This window comes from Anolis carolinensis, chromosome 2 (assembly GCF_035594765.1).
Source record: "Anolis carolinensis isolate JA03-04 chromosome 2, rAnoCar3.1.pri, whole genome shotgun sequence".
Taxonomy (NCBI): Eukaryota; Metazoa; Chordata; class Lepidosauria; order Squamata; family Dactyloidae; genus Anolis; species Anolis carolinensis.
The window spans coordinates 24,319,613-24,335,897 of NC_085842.1; positions in this window are offsets into that span (position 1 = coordinate 24,319,613).

A 16,285-nucleotide genomic window follows, 5' to 3' on the forward strand; every position below is an offset into this window, starting at 1 on the left:
AAAGTATGCTTTCACAAGCAAACCGGATTATCCATGCAAATAATCCAGATTGTGATGACTCATGGGCCTTGTAGTCCTGTTCCTAGTACTATTGTGGCAGACGAAGAGGAAAACATGGGGTTTTCGCCGGTTCAGCAAGAGCCGGAGTCTCTTCACCTGCAGGATGTTGATGTTTGCCCTCAAGAATTCAGCCAAACAGGCCTTGGGCAGAACTCCCCCCCCCCCCGTTTCCCAGAAAAGAATATTATTCCAGAGAAAGGGGAATCAGAGAAGCTCAACGGAGGAGTTTACGCATTGCTGCCAGAAATCAAGCTGATTAGGCTTGCTTCCCTTGGGAAATTCTAAGGAGTCACACATCTGGACAGAGTTGGGTTTCGCTTCTCGTTCTCTAGGGAAAGAGTTCTGTTGGCAGGAAAACGAGACCCAATATAGGTGGTTGGCGCGAGGAATTCTTTGCGGAGTCAATTGATCAGCTTGAGGAGAGAGATCGTGTGTGGACTTCGTAATCCCAGTTCCTTGCTTTCCGGATCTAGCTTCAAGCCTTGCCTTGTCTCACGGTTTTACCACGGACTCTGTTCATGCTTCATGTTCGTCTTGCCTCCAGTCACGGATCTAGTCAAGAATCAAGTTTATTTCCAGCCTTGTTGTCAAGCTTCATTGGACTTTAAAGACTCTGTTATTTCCCCACACTATTGCTTGGCAAAGTGTGTGTTTCGGTCAAGTGGATTAAAACTTTGAACTCTAATATCTTATATTGGACAATACATTTCTGGACTATATTTGACCTCATCCGAAAGGTCTGCTTCTGAACTATATTCTTCACTTGTTTTTATTGATTTTATATATTTCTTTAATAAAGATATTAGATAGAGACTGGCCTCTGTGTAAGGTTATTGGTGCTCTGCAGCCTGGGTCCTGACAGTTTGACTCCGCCACCTTCAGCACCAAACAACCTAAGGCCAGAATGTCTACAGGAACCGGAGCGGAGGCTCAACCACCCAGTTACGCCATTTCCCAGGAGGAATTCAATAGAATCCGGGACACACTCCGAACGCAGGAGGGAGAAATACGGGGCTTGAAGGAACGCGGAGCCCGTCTCCCTGCCCTAGCGCTACCAACCAAGATTTCTGGAGAAGCCTCCAAAGTTCATGTTTTCCATCGCCAGTGCCAGGCGTACTTAGAAGCCCGCCAAGCCGGGTTTCCCCAAGAAGATGTCAAAGTGGCGTGGATCTACAGTCTCCTAGATGGGCCTGCGGCCACTTGGGCGACGGCGCTATATGATGCGGGTTCCACGCATCTAAGCACTGCGCAAAATTTCTTGAACCACCTTAGAAAGACCTGGGGGATCGAGTACGACGAGGAGGCGGCCGGCCATAAACTCCAGCGTCTCTTCCAAGGGGACAGGCCGTTGTCCCGGTACATAGCCGAGTTCCGGGTGCTGGCTCAGAGCACCGGCTGGAACGATATAGCCCTTAGAGGACAGTTTCGCGAGGGCCTCAACATCGAGATGCAGGAAGAAATCTCTAAGGTGGATCCCCCAGGGACTCTTGAGAGACTCATCAACCAGTGTTTACGAGCCGAAGCCCTGCTTGCCAACAAAAAACAGTGGCTCCGAGGCCAGAGTGGAAGAGCCGGAGTGAAACCTCCCGCTTCTGCCAGTGTTCAGCCACGTCCAGTATGGAGATCCCCACCGCCAGCCCCAAACCCCATGGGAAGCGAGGAGGAGCTGATGCAGTTGGGCAATGTGCGCCCCCGACTAGATGTTGCCGAAAAGGCCCGCCGCCAACGTTTGAATCTGTGTTGGTACTGCGGGAATGGGGGCCACTTCGCCAGAGAATGTCCAGCCAAAAAGAAGCCCGCCGCCCGCCTGGCGGCGGCGTCCTCCGCAGAGCCGGAGGCGGCCGAGGCGGCTGGAGCAAAGCCGGCAGGGGAAGCCAGCGACCGGGCGTAGAGAGGCTCGCCAACCCGGTCAAAAACCCCACTCAAGAGCCGCAAACCGGGGTCCTATTTCTCCTGGTGGTCACGCTGTGGTCAGTGAAAAAAGGACCCGTCATGATCCATGCCATGATAGACTCAGGGGCAACAAACAATTTCATCGATAGAGAGTATGCCGACTCTCTGGGATTACAATATCATGATTTCAAGAATGCCCGGGTGGTACAGGCCATAGATGGCCGACCCCTAAAGACAGGTCCAGTAAGCCAATGGACTGAACCCACCAGAATGTGGATAAGGGAACACATGGAAGAAATTTCTTTCTTCGTTACCGAGGTTCCCCACTTCCCTGTGATTTTGGGAATTCCATGGCTGACACTCCATGACCCAAACATCTCCTGGTCCAACAGAGAACTGCAGTTCGCCTCAAGATATTGCCAAAACCATTGTCTAGTAGCCAAGGTCTGCCATGCCACAGACGCAGAACCCATCATCACCTTGCCCAAGAAATATTCGGACTTTTGGGATGTTTTCAATGAAAAGGAAGCCGAGAAACTACCCCCACATAGAGCCTACGACTGTGCCATTGACCTGGTGGAGGGGGCCCCAATTCCGCGAGGACACCTCTACTCCCTGACCGAACCAGAGCAAGAAGCTCTCAGGAAGTTCATAGAGTCAAACCTCCGCAAGGGGTTCATCAGACCCTCCCAATCCCCAGCAGCTTCCCCAGTGATGTTTGTGAAAAAGAAGTCAGGGGACCTACGCTTGGTTGTGGACTATAGAGCATTGAACAATATCACGAAGTGGAATCGCTACCCCCTGCCTCTGATCTCGGACCTATTAGACCGGCTCCGAGGGGCCAAGGTTTACACCAAGCTGGATCTCATAATCTAGTTCGCATAAGAGAAGGGGACGAATGGAAAACCGCCTTCCAGACCAAATTCGGATTATTTGAGTCCCTAGTCATGAATTACGGATTATCCGGAGCTCCCGCAACATTCCAGCATTTTGTCAACGATATCTTCCAGGATTATCTAGATCGGTTCTTGATCATATACTTGGACGATTTTTGGTATATTCTAGATCACAATCGGAACACGAGCAACACGTCAGAATGGTGCTACAACGATTGCGGGATCATGGACTATATGCCAAGTTAGAGAAATGCGCCTTTGAACTGCAAGAGGTAGACTTCCTGGGATACCGCGTCTCGCCACTAGGGCTCTCCATGGACCCGGCAAAGGTTTCAGCAGTATTGGAATGGCGGGCGCCAACCAACAAGAAGGAAGTACAGCGCTTCTTGGGGTTTGCAAACTACTACCGCAAATTCATCCCAGACTTTGCTCGCTGGTCTGACCCAATCACCAGCTGCATCCGAGGGAAACAGCCTTTCCGCTGGACAGAGCAAGCAGAGAAAGGGTTCCACCAGCTAAACCAGTTATTCACGACCCAGCCAATTCTACAGCACCCTGATCCTAAAACCCCTTTTGTTGTGCAGGCTGACGCCTCTGATGTGGCAATTGGGGCTGTACTCATGCAACCAGTGGGAGAACATCTTCATCCTTGTGCCTATTACTCCCTTTAAAGATTGTGCAAAAAAGAGGAGTTTCAGCAGGTGTTTCTTTTCACACAACCAGGTGACACTCAGCACCTGCTGACAAGGTCTTTTACCATTAATATTTTGAGTGAAAAATATCACCCAAAGATTACAGTATCATGTGCATTCACTCGAAACATTAATGGTAAAATAAGGCTAACTTCTCTTTCTGAGAAGAGACCAGCAGTATACTGTTTTCTAGACAGAACCCACACAAGTACAGTTTGAACCGTCTCATGGTGAAAAGACTGATTTTACAACAAGTAGTCTTTATCACAGTTATAAGAAGGGTGTTTTATTGTGAGCAGAATAAAGTTTGTGTGTCAATACTTTCTGTGCCCGTTCTTCTTTCAGCTCCTTCTGATTCTCTTTGCTTTCCTTCATCTCTGTCTCTCCAACAGCAAATATCACTCTGGAGCCAGGCACAGCGGATCCCTGGCTCATCCTGTCTGAGGATCAGAAAAGTGTGAGATTCAGAGACAAGCCTCAAGACCTGTCTGACACTCATGAGGGATTCAGTCCCCGAACTTATGTATTGGGACGTGAGGGATTCACATCTGGCAGGCATTTCTGGGAAGTTGTTGTGGAAGGGGAAGGAGACTGGTCTGTGGGGGTGGCCAGGGAATCTGTCAGGAGAAAAGGCCCTGAGGAAGGGATCTGGACTGTGGGCAAGTGGAGAGGTAGGTATCATTCTACCAGTTGGCCTTTTAGTACTGATTTCCTGCTGATTGAAAAGACCAAGTGGGTCCGAGTCTGTCTACATAATGCTTTATGCCAGGTGGCATTTTACGATGTTAATACAGGAAACCAGATCTGTATATTTTCAAGATTCCCATTCTCCGGAGAGACTGTCCTCCCGTTCTTTCATGTGCATGAAAATGTCCTCCTCAGAATCTCACCTTAAAGCAGGCAAGCCTATTTCATGGGACTTGCTATTTAAACCTGGATGATAATGTTGTTGTTTATTTGTTCAGTCACTTCCAACTCTTCGTGACCTCATGGACCAGCCCACGCCAGAGCTCCTTGTTGGCTGTCACTGCCCCCAGCTCCTTCAAGGTCAAGCCAGTCACTTCAAGGATGCCATCCATCCATCTTGCCCTGGGTTGGCCCCTCTTCCTTTTTCCTTCCATTTTCTCCAGCATCATTCTCTTCTCCAAGCTTTCCTCTTCTTGGAAATGTGTTTTTAAAGAGATCAACTTTTTAAATGTTTTTAAATTTTTAAAAAGATGACTTCATTGATTGTATTCTGCTGTGAAAGCTTTTGATGGAGAATAGGCCTCAAATGTTTTAATGAATAATCATAAATTATACAAAACTCAAAATATATTTTTCATTGAGTCAGCCTGTTTTCTATTTTTCCAAAGGCCCCCAAGGAGGTTTCACATATTACAGTCTTCAAAACTCCCTTTGATTCCTTCAAGTCTTACTTTTCATTCTCCTTTCACATAGTATCCTGTCACTTAAAGAGACAGTGGCACATTAATATGCCTTTAATATCATGGAGTTATCTTGTCAAGATCTTTTTAGAGGGGAGTTGCCAGTGCTTTCCCTCTGAAGCTGAGTGAGTGCATCTTGGCCAAAATCATTCAGTGGGTTGTTTGCTATGGTCAAGTGGGGATTAGAACCCTGATCTCCAGAACCGTAGTCCAAAGCTTAAATCATTGCAGCACACTGGATCTAATTTGCAGATCTAATTCTCATAAATGATACAGATTTCATGGCCTTGTATCCTAGGGTTGCCATCTTTTCAAGATAGCAATAAGGGGGAATCAAAATTCTTTCGGAAATGATTGGCAAAGAAGATTACTTTTGCTTCACCTCCTCCAAAGACCCAGGGAGGGCAGAGGAGCTGTGATGGCTTGACAACCTTGAAGAACATGCTGATGTTTCATAGAGTTGGAAGAGACCTGAAGGGCCATCTAGTCCAATGCCTGTCATGCAGGAACACACAAGCAAACACCCTCAACAGATCGCCATCCAACCTCTGCTGAAAACTGCCCAGAGACGGAGGCTGCACTACACTCCAAGGAAGCATATCCTGCTGCCAAACAGCCCTTGTCATCAGGAAGTTATTTCTAATGTTTTACCCCCCAAGCAGGAAGCCAGGAGATGAAGCTATTCAATGCTAATTGAGGTGATTAACTACAACATTCACACTGGCCTCCAACTGACAAAGAGTTCTTCTCTCACCCTGGACTTTCCACAGATATATATAAACCTTCCTTGCTTAGTTTCTCCATACCTCACAACCTCTGAGGATGCCTGCCATAGAAGTGGGTGAAATGTCAGGAGAGAATACTTCTAGAACATGTCCATACAGCCCAGAAAACATACAACAACCCTTTTATGGGACTTTTTTTCCTGTAGGTTGAATCTATTGCTCCATGCCCTAGTTTCCAAGACAGAGAAGCACAAAATAACCTTTCTCCCTCCTCAATGTGACATCCATTCAAATATTTCAACATAGTTATCATGTCCCTCCTCATCTTTCCTTTCTCCATGCTAAACATGCCCAGCTCCTTAAGCCTCTCCTCATAGGGTTGGGTTCCAAACTTTTAATCATTTGGGTTGCCCTACTCTGGATGCATCACTTAGATCTGGACACAGTATTCTTGATGGAGTCTGACCAAAGCACTTAAGAGTTGGGACTCTATTATGTCCAGAGGAGGCTTGTGAGCGGGAGCGCTGGAGCTTTGCCCACTCCAAACTTGAAGCTGCAGCTGCACATTCACTCAGCAACCTCAGATCTCGATAGTGGTTGAAGGAAGCTCTTGTGATTGCTGGGGTTCCCTTCCCAAAGCTCAGGTCCACCATGTAAATGTAGACATGATAGATTACAGTCTAGGGTTGGGGGAAGTGGCAAACCCATGAATAATCAAATCTGCAAATGTGGAGGGCCAACTATAGCTAGAATTTATGTTCAGCTTCACAAGCTTCAGGATTCTCTGAAAATTTCCTGTCTCAAACAGGTACTGCACTGAACAAAATACCAAGGGCCTCTCCAGTTGTCAAAACATCATTTAAAAAGTACTTTGGATCGAAAACAAAGGCCTGGGTTTGAAATATGACTGCTTGTGTTACTTTTCCTCTGGAATCAGAGAGTTGGAAAAGACTTTGTGGGCCATCCAGTCCAATCCCCTACCAAGAAGCAGGAAAATCGCATTCAAAGCAACCCCGACAGATGGCCATTCAGCCTCTGTTTAAAAGCCTCCAAAGGTGGAGCCTCCACCACATTCTGGGGCAGAGAGTTCCACTGCTGAACAGCTCTCACAGTGAGGAAGTTCTTCCTAATGTTCAGGTGGAATCTTCTTTCCTGTTGTTTTGAGGCCTTTGTTCCACGTCCTAGTCCCCAGAGCAGCAGAAAATAAGCTTGCTCCTTCCTCCCTATGACTTTGCCTTACTTATTTATACATGGTCATCATGTCTCCTCTCAACCTTTTCTTCTGCAGGCTAAACATGCCCAGCTCTTTAAGCCACTCCTCATAGGGCTTGTTCTCCAGACCCTTGATCATTTTAGTTGCCCTCCTCTGGACACATTACAGCTTGTCAACATCTCCCTTCAATTGTGCTGCCCAGAATTGGACACAGTATGATTCCAGGTGTGGTCTGACCAAAGCAGAATAGAGGGGTAGCATGACTTCCCTGGATCTAGGCACTAGACTCCTGTTTATGCAGGTCAAAATCTGATTGGCTTTTTTGCCACCGCATTGCATTGTTGGCTCATGTTTAAGTTGTTGTCCACAAAGACTCCAAGATCTATTTCACACGTACTGCTGTCAAGCCACTCATCGTCCCCCATTCTGTATCTTTGCATTTCATTTTTTCTGCCTAAGTGGAGCATCTTGCATTTGTCCCTGTTGAACTTCACTTTGTTAGTTTCGGCCCATCTCTCTAATCTGTTAAAATCATTTTGGATTCTGCTCCTGTCTTCTGGAGTATTGGCTCTCCCTCCCAATTTGGTCCCATCTGCAAACTTGATGATCATGCCTTCTAACCCTTCATCTACGTCATTAATAAAGATGTTGAACAGAACCGGGCCCAGGACAGAACCTGGCTTATGGCACTCCTCTCATCACTTCTTCCCAGAATGAAGAGGAAGCATTGGTGAGAATCACCCCCTGGGTTCATTCACTTAACCAGTTACAGATCCACCTAACCATAGCTTTGCCTAACCCACATTTGACTAGTTTGTTTGCCAGAAGATCTTGGGGGACCTTGTCAAAGGCCTTACTGAATTCCAGATACCCAAATCCACAGCAGTCCCTGCATCTACTCAGCTTGTAACTCTATTGAGAAAAGAGATCAGATTAGTCTGTGTTAAGGATTCCTCTTCTTCAGAAGAGGAAGGGGAGCAGGAAAGTGTTCATGAATCTGAGGGTGAGTTGGAATCTGAGGAGGAGATTTTGCAAGTACCCACATTTCAGGAGAGGCGAAAGGAAACAGAGAAAGGAAACAACAGAGTTGTTCAGCTAGAATAGCTGCCAGAAATGCAGCTGAATAATTGGGAACTGCCCTAGCAGCTGTGAGGGGATGCGGGGCTACAAAGCAGAAGCAGGTGCAGCCAGCTTTTGCTGGTAACAAACTAGCTCTAATGCCTAAGCCTTCACTCCCCTTGTGCCTGCTTCGAGTCTGCATCTGGGAAACTGCTTCTATGGATTTATTGCTGTTTCTTTGTCTGAAGTAAGACTGCTATTTGATTTGGGAATTTATCAGAGACTAAGGACTGTGTATGCCTTAAGACTTCCTTGCTTTCTTTTGCATTATTCCTCTGAGAGTGCTGTTCTTTATGTTTTGCTGAAGTAAAGCAGTTTTCATTTGCTTACCAAAGTGTTTTAAGGCTGTTCTTGAAAGATAAAACAGGACAGTCTGGCATGACTTGTTTTTGATAAATCTGTGTTGATGACCACATTTCTTTGTGTGTGCAGACCACTTCCTTAACTATCCTTTCCAAAATCTTGCTTGGTATTGATGTGAGGCGTACCGGACAGTAATTGTTTGGGTTGTCCCTTTTCCCCTTCTTGAAGATAGGGACCACATTTGCCCTCCTCCAGTCTGCTGGGACTTCTCCCGTTCTCCAAGAACTCTCAAAGATAATTGCCAATAGTTCCAAAATAACTTCCGCTAGTTCCTTCAATATCCTTGGATGTGGTTGATCTAGCCCTGGGGACTTAAATTCATTTAGAGTGGCCAGGCATTCCTGAATGGCTTGTTTTCCTATTTGGGGTTGGATTTCCTTCATCCTTCATTTTGCTAAGGTTGAGGATGGCTTTCTTTTAGTGAGAAGACTGGAGAGGCTAAACATTTCCTATCTATGCACATAACTTTAGATGTATAATTACATTGTAAAGAAGTTGACAACTGGTATCTTGTTGTTGATTTTCCATGACTTATACCATCTCAACTCACCTTCTGGTTGTCCTAGCAGTTGACATTCTATTGCTCAAACTATATAGTGACTATAATGTCCCCAACCCACGCAGGGCCGGCCGGAGATATTTTTAAATGTTAAGCGGGGGTGCTAAAAAGCGCCCCCGCCACCGGCCCCGCCTCCCACGCCCTGGCCCCGCCCAGCGTGCCCTGGCCCCGCCTCCCACGCTGTGTGGGAGGCGGGGCCAGGGCGAATAGTGCGGGGGGCGGGGCCAGAGTTGGCCCCGCCCCCCGCCCAGCGTGCCCTGGCCGCGACCAGGAAGTCAGGCCATTTTGCCCTTAGTAACAAACTAAGGGCAAAAATGGCTTATCTGGCTGTGCGCATGCGCACAGCACAGATAGGCCATTTTTGCCCTTAGTTTGTTACTAAGGGCAAAATGGCCTAGGTGCTTGTCGCGGTTTGGCGTGGGCGCGGGGATTGAAGCCCCGCGGGCCCGCGCCAACACCGGAGGCGTCGGTGGCGCTACGGGTCGCTGTCGACGCCTCGACAGCGCCCCTAGCAGCCAGCGCCCGAGGCGGCCGCGTCAGCGGCCGCCTAGTAACAACCGGCCCTGAACCCACGTTTCAAATAGCATAGCCCCTCTGACATGGCCATTTCTGTTTTCAGAGAGCAGGACAATGAGTAAGGGTTTATCTGGTGAGTTTTCCACAGCTGGATGTGCTACAAGGATAACATCTGTCTGCACCTGCTAAGAATGCCCAGTGAATGTCTAGTATTATTTATTTATTTATTTATTTACAGTATTTATATTCCGCCCTTCTCACCCCGAAGGGGACTCAGGGCGGATCACATTATAACACACATAGGGCAAACATTCAATGCCCATAAACACATCAAACAGAGACTGAGAGACACACGCAGAGGCAAGTTAACCTTCTTCTGAGGGGATGTTCGATTCTGGCCACAGGGGGGAGCAGCTGCTTCATCATCCACACTGACGGCACTTCCTCATTCCAGGTCGTAAATTAGTTAATCTTGCCTCCCCACTTTATAAGTGGTACCTTATCTCCTACTTGATAGATGCAACTATCTTTCGGGTTGCTAGGTCAGCAACGAGCAGGGGCTATTTTTTATTTTTAATTGACGGGTGCTCACCCCGCCACGGGTTGGCCTCGAACTCATGACCTCATGGTCAGAGTGATTTAAGGCAGCTGCTCAACAGCTGCGCCACAGCCCGGCCCCATACATAGTAAAGTATGTTTAGCTATAGGAAAACAAACAAAAGAGATGTAGCACTGTGAAATATACAAGCTTTTGAATATTGTGTTTTATATTACAGTTGCAATATAAGGTAGATAAATCTGATTGACTGACTACACTTGGGAAAAAATCAGCACCCACATTGAATTTGATGCTGTTTGGAGTTAGGCTGCAACCTGGAAGTATGGCTTTGCATAGCCAAGGTGTTGCAAAAGTGTGATAAAAGGAGCTGTATGATACTAGCTGTAATGAAGATGTTAAATTGCCACTAACCCTCATTGCGGGAATACTGCAGGATTGTGACAAGTGTGTGGTAATGTCCACTGATGATGATGGGTAATGAAAAAACTTTTGAATAAGACATTATATTGGTATTTGAAAACAGTAATACAAGTAAGTAACCTGAAGCTGAAGTGAACCAGATTTTCTTGTCTGCAAGCTGTGCTTGAAGATGAAGTTTCTTTTCCATGCAAGGCAGAAACAGAAAGGATAGGTGAAGTTGGTCCATCACTGTTTACTGTCATCTTCTAGCTTCTGTCTGGTGATTTCATCTTTGGCTAGATCGACACTGCCATATAATCCAGTTTCAGAATGCAGATTAAGTGCATGGAACTGGATTTAATGAGTCTACACTGCCATATAATCCAGTTCAGTGCAGTTAATCTACATTCTGAAACCTGATTATATGGCAGTGTAGATCCAGCCTTTGACTTCCATCTGCCAACTTCCACCAGTGTCGACCCACCAGTTCATTACATTAATTGACACAGATACACACATCCTAACTACATTTGATGCTTCACTAACATACATGAAAAATGAAGGGGACATTCTGCTTTTCAGCTTCTTCTGATCAATTTCAAAGTCCACCAGCATCTGTCCAGCAACATCCACTGGTTTCCACAAGGATTGTTAGTTGACATCAGTCATCTTCAGTTTCTAGACCTCCCATGTACTCTGACAGCAAATCTACTGCCTGCTCAGGAAGCCCACAAACTGTGTCTTCTTGGCTTTCTTCTCATGGCCAGGTTCTTTTTGTGGATTCACTTTCTTATACCCACCAAGTTGCTTCTTCTATCTGGCATCCACCAAGTTTTGCATGCTTCCTTGGATCTGTCAGTCAGAAAGAGACAACAGGATGATGGTTTGCCACACTACCATTGATGATAATACAGTTCCCCTAGAGTGGCCAAACATTTCCCTATCTATATAAGTAATTTCAAATGTCGTTAACATTACCAAAAAAAAAGAGGTTGACAGCTGGTATACTGGGTCGTTGTGTGGTTTCCGGGCTTCATGGCAGTGTTTTAGCAGCACTTTTTCTTGACATTTCACCTGCAGCTGTGGCTAGCATCCTCAGAGGATCTTCTGAAGTTACAGATGCATGTAAAACGGCAGGGGAAAAATACTGCTAGAACACGGCCATACAACTTGGAAACCACACAATACCCCAGTTTTGTGTAAACTAAGGGTCAAAATGAAATGATAGCATGAAGAAAACGAAGGAACAATTTTCGTGCACATCTCTAGTACCTATCTCTGTAAATTCTTTATTTGTACACCTACTCAGATATTTGCCTATATAGCTATCCTTATGTATGCTGGATGATGGTTATTGCTATGCATGTTAATAACGATAGTTACTCTGGGACCCTAAGATGAGTCTGGAAGAGGAGTGCCTTCCTATTACATCTGATGTGTGCCAATGGGTCCTAATAACAATATTAAAATATTAATAACGATAGCTATTCTGGGATCCTAAGCTGAGTCTGGGAGAGGAGTGCTTACCCATGATAGCTGATGTGTGCCAGTGGGTGTTAATAATAATAATAATAATAATAATAATAATAATAATAATATTAATAACAATAGTACTCTGGGGAAGACCCAAATATTTCAAAAGTTGTTGGGCTAAAAGGGGTCGAAATGCCCTCAATGTGTGGCGATTTTCACCCCTCTAGCCCAAAAAAACAAGGGAAAGGGGGTGAACTTTGGAAGCCCTCCCATTGCCACCAATGGCATGAAAATTTTCATGTTTTTCATTAGACAGACGAAAATCCATTTCATATAGGCAATCCATTTTCGTTAGCAGGAACCAAATTAAAAAAAAATGAGATGACACGAATGAAACTACACAAAACCAACAGCAATTCCATACAAAAGCATAACATTAATAGGTGCATTACATGTCTCAAGAAAACATGGTGAAACATTTCATGCAAAGAGTCTCCAGTGGTTCTTACTACTGTACTAAAAAGCAGTTAAAACGTATGCATCTACTGGTTCCCAAACAGCTAATGAGTTGTTATGTTGGTAGCTATCTATTACTGAAAGATCAGCTCATTTGGGCTTTTCTGGGACTCCAGGTGATATTGGATGCCAGTCTAAGGGGGTAGGAAGCAGCATACCACCCATGCTATGTTCAAAGAAGAGGGAATCAGTGGGCCTCATTACATTAGGAAATGCTCAGTTTCTGATGCAGTTTGAGAACAATTTTGAATGGGTCCCATCACATGACGTTTGGCCCATTCTATCAGGAATCCATCTGCAAAATGTCATAGAAACAGTATTTGCACATGGGATTCTAATCATATTTGAAATGCTATGGAGTTTACAGCACTGTGCTTTCTGTGTGATCAGGAAATCTGTATGTATCCTGTATGCCAAAAATACAGCTTAATGATGTAATGTTAGAAAATGTTGACCATTTCCACTAGGCATGTGCGATCCAGGAAAAAAATGGTTCTAAATTCTGTTCGAAAGTAGGGGGCACTGGCATTTCTAAAGTCAATTACGAGTTTTGAAGTAAAAAATTCAAAACTTTCTGAAACTTTGGAATATTTGTAATTAATTTGTTAATGGCGGACACGCATGCGCAATAGTGAAAAACAGCACTGAGAGGGTAGAACTTTAGAAGACTCTCCTGCCATCATTTTTTAGCTATCCTGATCAAATTTGCTACAGTGGTAGAACACATTCACCACTGTTAGCTTACCAAATTTCAGAATGTTTCCCTTATCCTCTGAGTTTTGGCAAATTTTCATAGTTTATATATAAAAAAAACTTTTTTAAAAATTGCAGAAATCTGTTCTTGGTTTGAAAGTCTTGAACCCAGAGGGCTTGAACCAAAGAATAATTTAGCTATGTGTAACGTGGCTGTGGTCCCCAGACTTATGGAATCCAGTAGAGAAGGTTTCTGGAAATGATGGGACACCCAGTGCTTCGAGGAGGCCAAACAAACAAACAAACAAACCCAAAAGGGGGAGAGGGGTTGAACCCAAAAAAGGATTCAGCTATGTGTAACGTGGCAGGGGTTCCCAGACTTGGGGACTCCTGCTGATTTTGCTTCTGTAAATGATGGGACATGCAGTGCCTTGAGGAGGCCAAACAAACAAACAAACACACAAACCCAAAAGGGGGAGAGGGCTTGAACCCAAAAAATTATTCATCTATGTGGCTGGGGTCACCAGACTTGGGGAACCCAGCTGATTTTGTTTCTGTAAATGTGGGGCATGCAGTGCCTGCCTAGAGGAGGCCAAAGAAACAAACAAACATAAAATAAGCTCTTTCCCGTACCCTCACTTTTTAAAATAAAAAATTCTTCTTCTAGCTGCTTGATTTTAAAATAAAATGTGTCAGATATTTAAAATAAGCTCTTTTGACCTACCACCAACCCCTTTTTTCTCAAAAAATAAACGTTTCTTCTTTTATTACTTTATTTTAGAATTTTAAAAGAAAAAACAACTACCCCCTTTCCCACCCCATCCCAAAAATGCCTTTTCTTCTTTGTTAAGAGTAGAGTTCTTCTTTCATTCGCTGCCCCAGTGCCTCTTCCAACAACAGAGGCCAGGCCAGGCAGGCAGTCAGTGAGTCAGGCAGCAAAAGACCAGCCGGCAGACACAGGCAGGAAGCCCAGCCACCCTCTCCCTCAAACTCCCCAGCCCAGAATGAGCCTCGTGGCTTGCAGCAGACGCTTTAAAGGGAGAATGTCCAAAGCCCTCCCCTTGCATGAACATGCACAAAGATTGGTCAGGGAGGCAAGCCCAGGCTAGGCTGCTCCTCCCTGAAAACATTTGGTTGCTTCAAACATGCTTTCTCATATATCCAAACATATTAACAAGCCTATTGAATGAATGGGCTCCAACGCTTCAAAATCGCGGTTTAAATCCGAAGCGCCAACGCGCATTGGAACCCCATTCACAAATCGGATTAAATACGATTTGAATCTGATTTACGACGATTCCAATTAATTCGCACATGCCTAATTTCCACTACCAAGGTAGGAATCAGGCAAATGCATTTACTGCGCAGATGCGAGAACATTTTCAATCTCATGAGAGTAGTAGTTTGAGACTTCAGAGACTCCGTCATTGTGCAGTTTTAGAAAAAAAATTAAGGCAATGGAAAGACATAAACAGTCTGCCAGATGTATTGGGAGGAGCCAGTCTTCTGTGGTGTGATTAGTCAAAGCAGAGTATTTTCTGATCGTAAAATTCCTAGTATTTTGGTGTGATGGGGTCCCACACATCCCAACTGGAAACATTATGCAATCAATCAGAAAAAAACAACAGGATGCATATTGATAAACTGATTATATCCCAATGTGATAAGGTTCAGAAAGATTTATCTTTTTATTTAAAGGTGATCTGACTAGAGTTATGAGCATTCCATCGCCAAGTCCAGGCAGTCAATATGACTACAAAGTTGCATGTGAATGAGAAAAGGGGACGATGTTGTTGTCACAATGTAATTAAAGGGCTTCTGTATGAAGCAACAGAAAACCACTCCCTTTTGCAGCAGAAACACTCCCCCTCCGGTTAAGGATACATACAGAACTTTGTAGTAGATAAAACTTTATACAGTGAATATTTACAGTATAGCAGAAGACCAGGACTCTTCTCAAGTTATTCTTTGAGACACTCCCAGATAGTTGAAACCTTTTTACTTGCAAAAGGCTCTCACTGGTCTTGTTCTCCAAATCTTCTGTATCTGTGCAACTTTCTCTCCAACAACAACTCTCCAACACCAACCCCCAACAATAGAGAAGCTTTTTGCTACTTTTGTACCTTTTTATAGTTGCTCCACTCTAACTGATAGCGGAGACCCCCGCTTTTAAACTCATCTGACCTGCGGCGGGGAGTTCCACAGATCCGGATCGCCAGCGAAGTGGGAAAAATGTTCAGACCGCAACAAATTATTATTCAATCTTTTTTCATTACTTTCCCCAGCCCTAACATTGTAACTAATCCTTAAATAAAAAAGTACCCTTTCCTTTAACTTGAAATCCTCTCCAGTGGTTATTTTGTATCCCTTTTCTGACTCCCTCGCATGAATTCCTCTCTCCTTCCCTCCATTAACCCCACCGCGCTCTCCCTGCCATTGAATAACATGGCGGACGGGACAATTTGAACCATAACTTCATCAAAAACATTCCAAGCATGCCTATCTTTTATATTTAACACTTTTTGAGGCTTCTGGTTCCGGGACAACCAACAGCACCCGAATCGGTCCAGTTTGAAGCTCCGAATCAGCTGATTGTCAAAAAGCCGGTTTCGATTGCTCTTTCTCCGCGGCAGCCGCTCCTCGGGCTTTCGCGGCTGGCGGGCTGCCTCCAAAGAACATGGGCTTTTCTCCAGGGCTGCTGATGGTGGACTGTCATCCTCCCTGAGAGAGAGATGTAGCTTCTCCAAGGACGAGCTGTTATTTCTACGGCGGCAAGAGCTCCCGCATGAATTTCTTCCATTCATTCATTCATTTTTATGAATGAACGTATTCCTCATTCAAATATACCTACCTACAGTTTCATGAATTGCTGGGCTCCCAAGGACAGAAATCAACCTGAATTCTTTCACCTTATTATTTCTATGAACTTCCAATTGCCTGAGCTGCTTATGAACTTTTCATGAACTGTATGCTTATATGTTTATGAAATATTGGAATCAATTCTTTATTAACTGTTTAGCCAGATGTAACTTGGTCTATGGGTTCCCTGGAAGACCCCCAAACTCATATATTTCCCCTATATATATATTATATTACAGAAAAACCTGGGTTTTTCCTTCCCTTTAAAATCGGAGGGAATCTGAACTCCCGGTCCTCAGACAAACCGCGATATTGCCGAATTG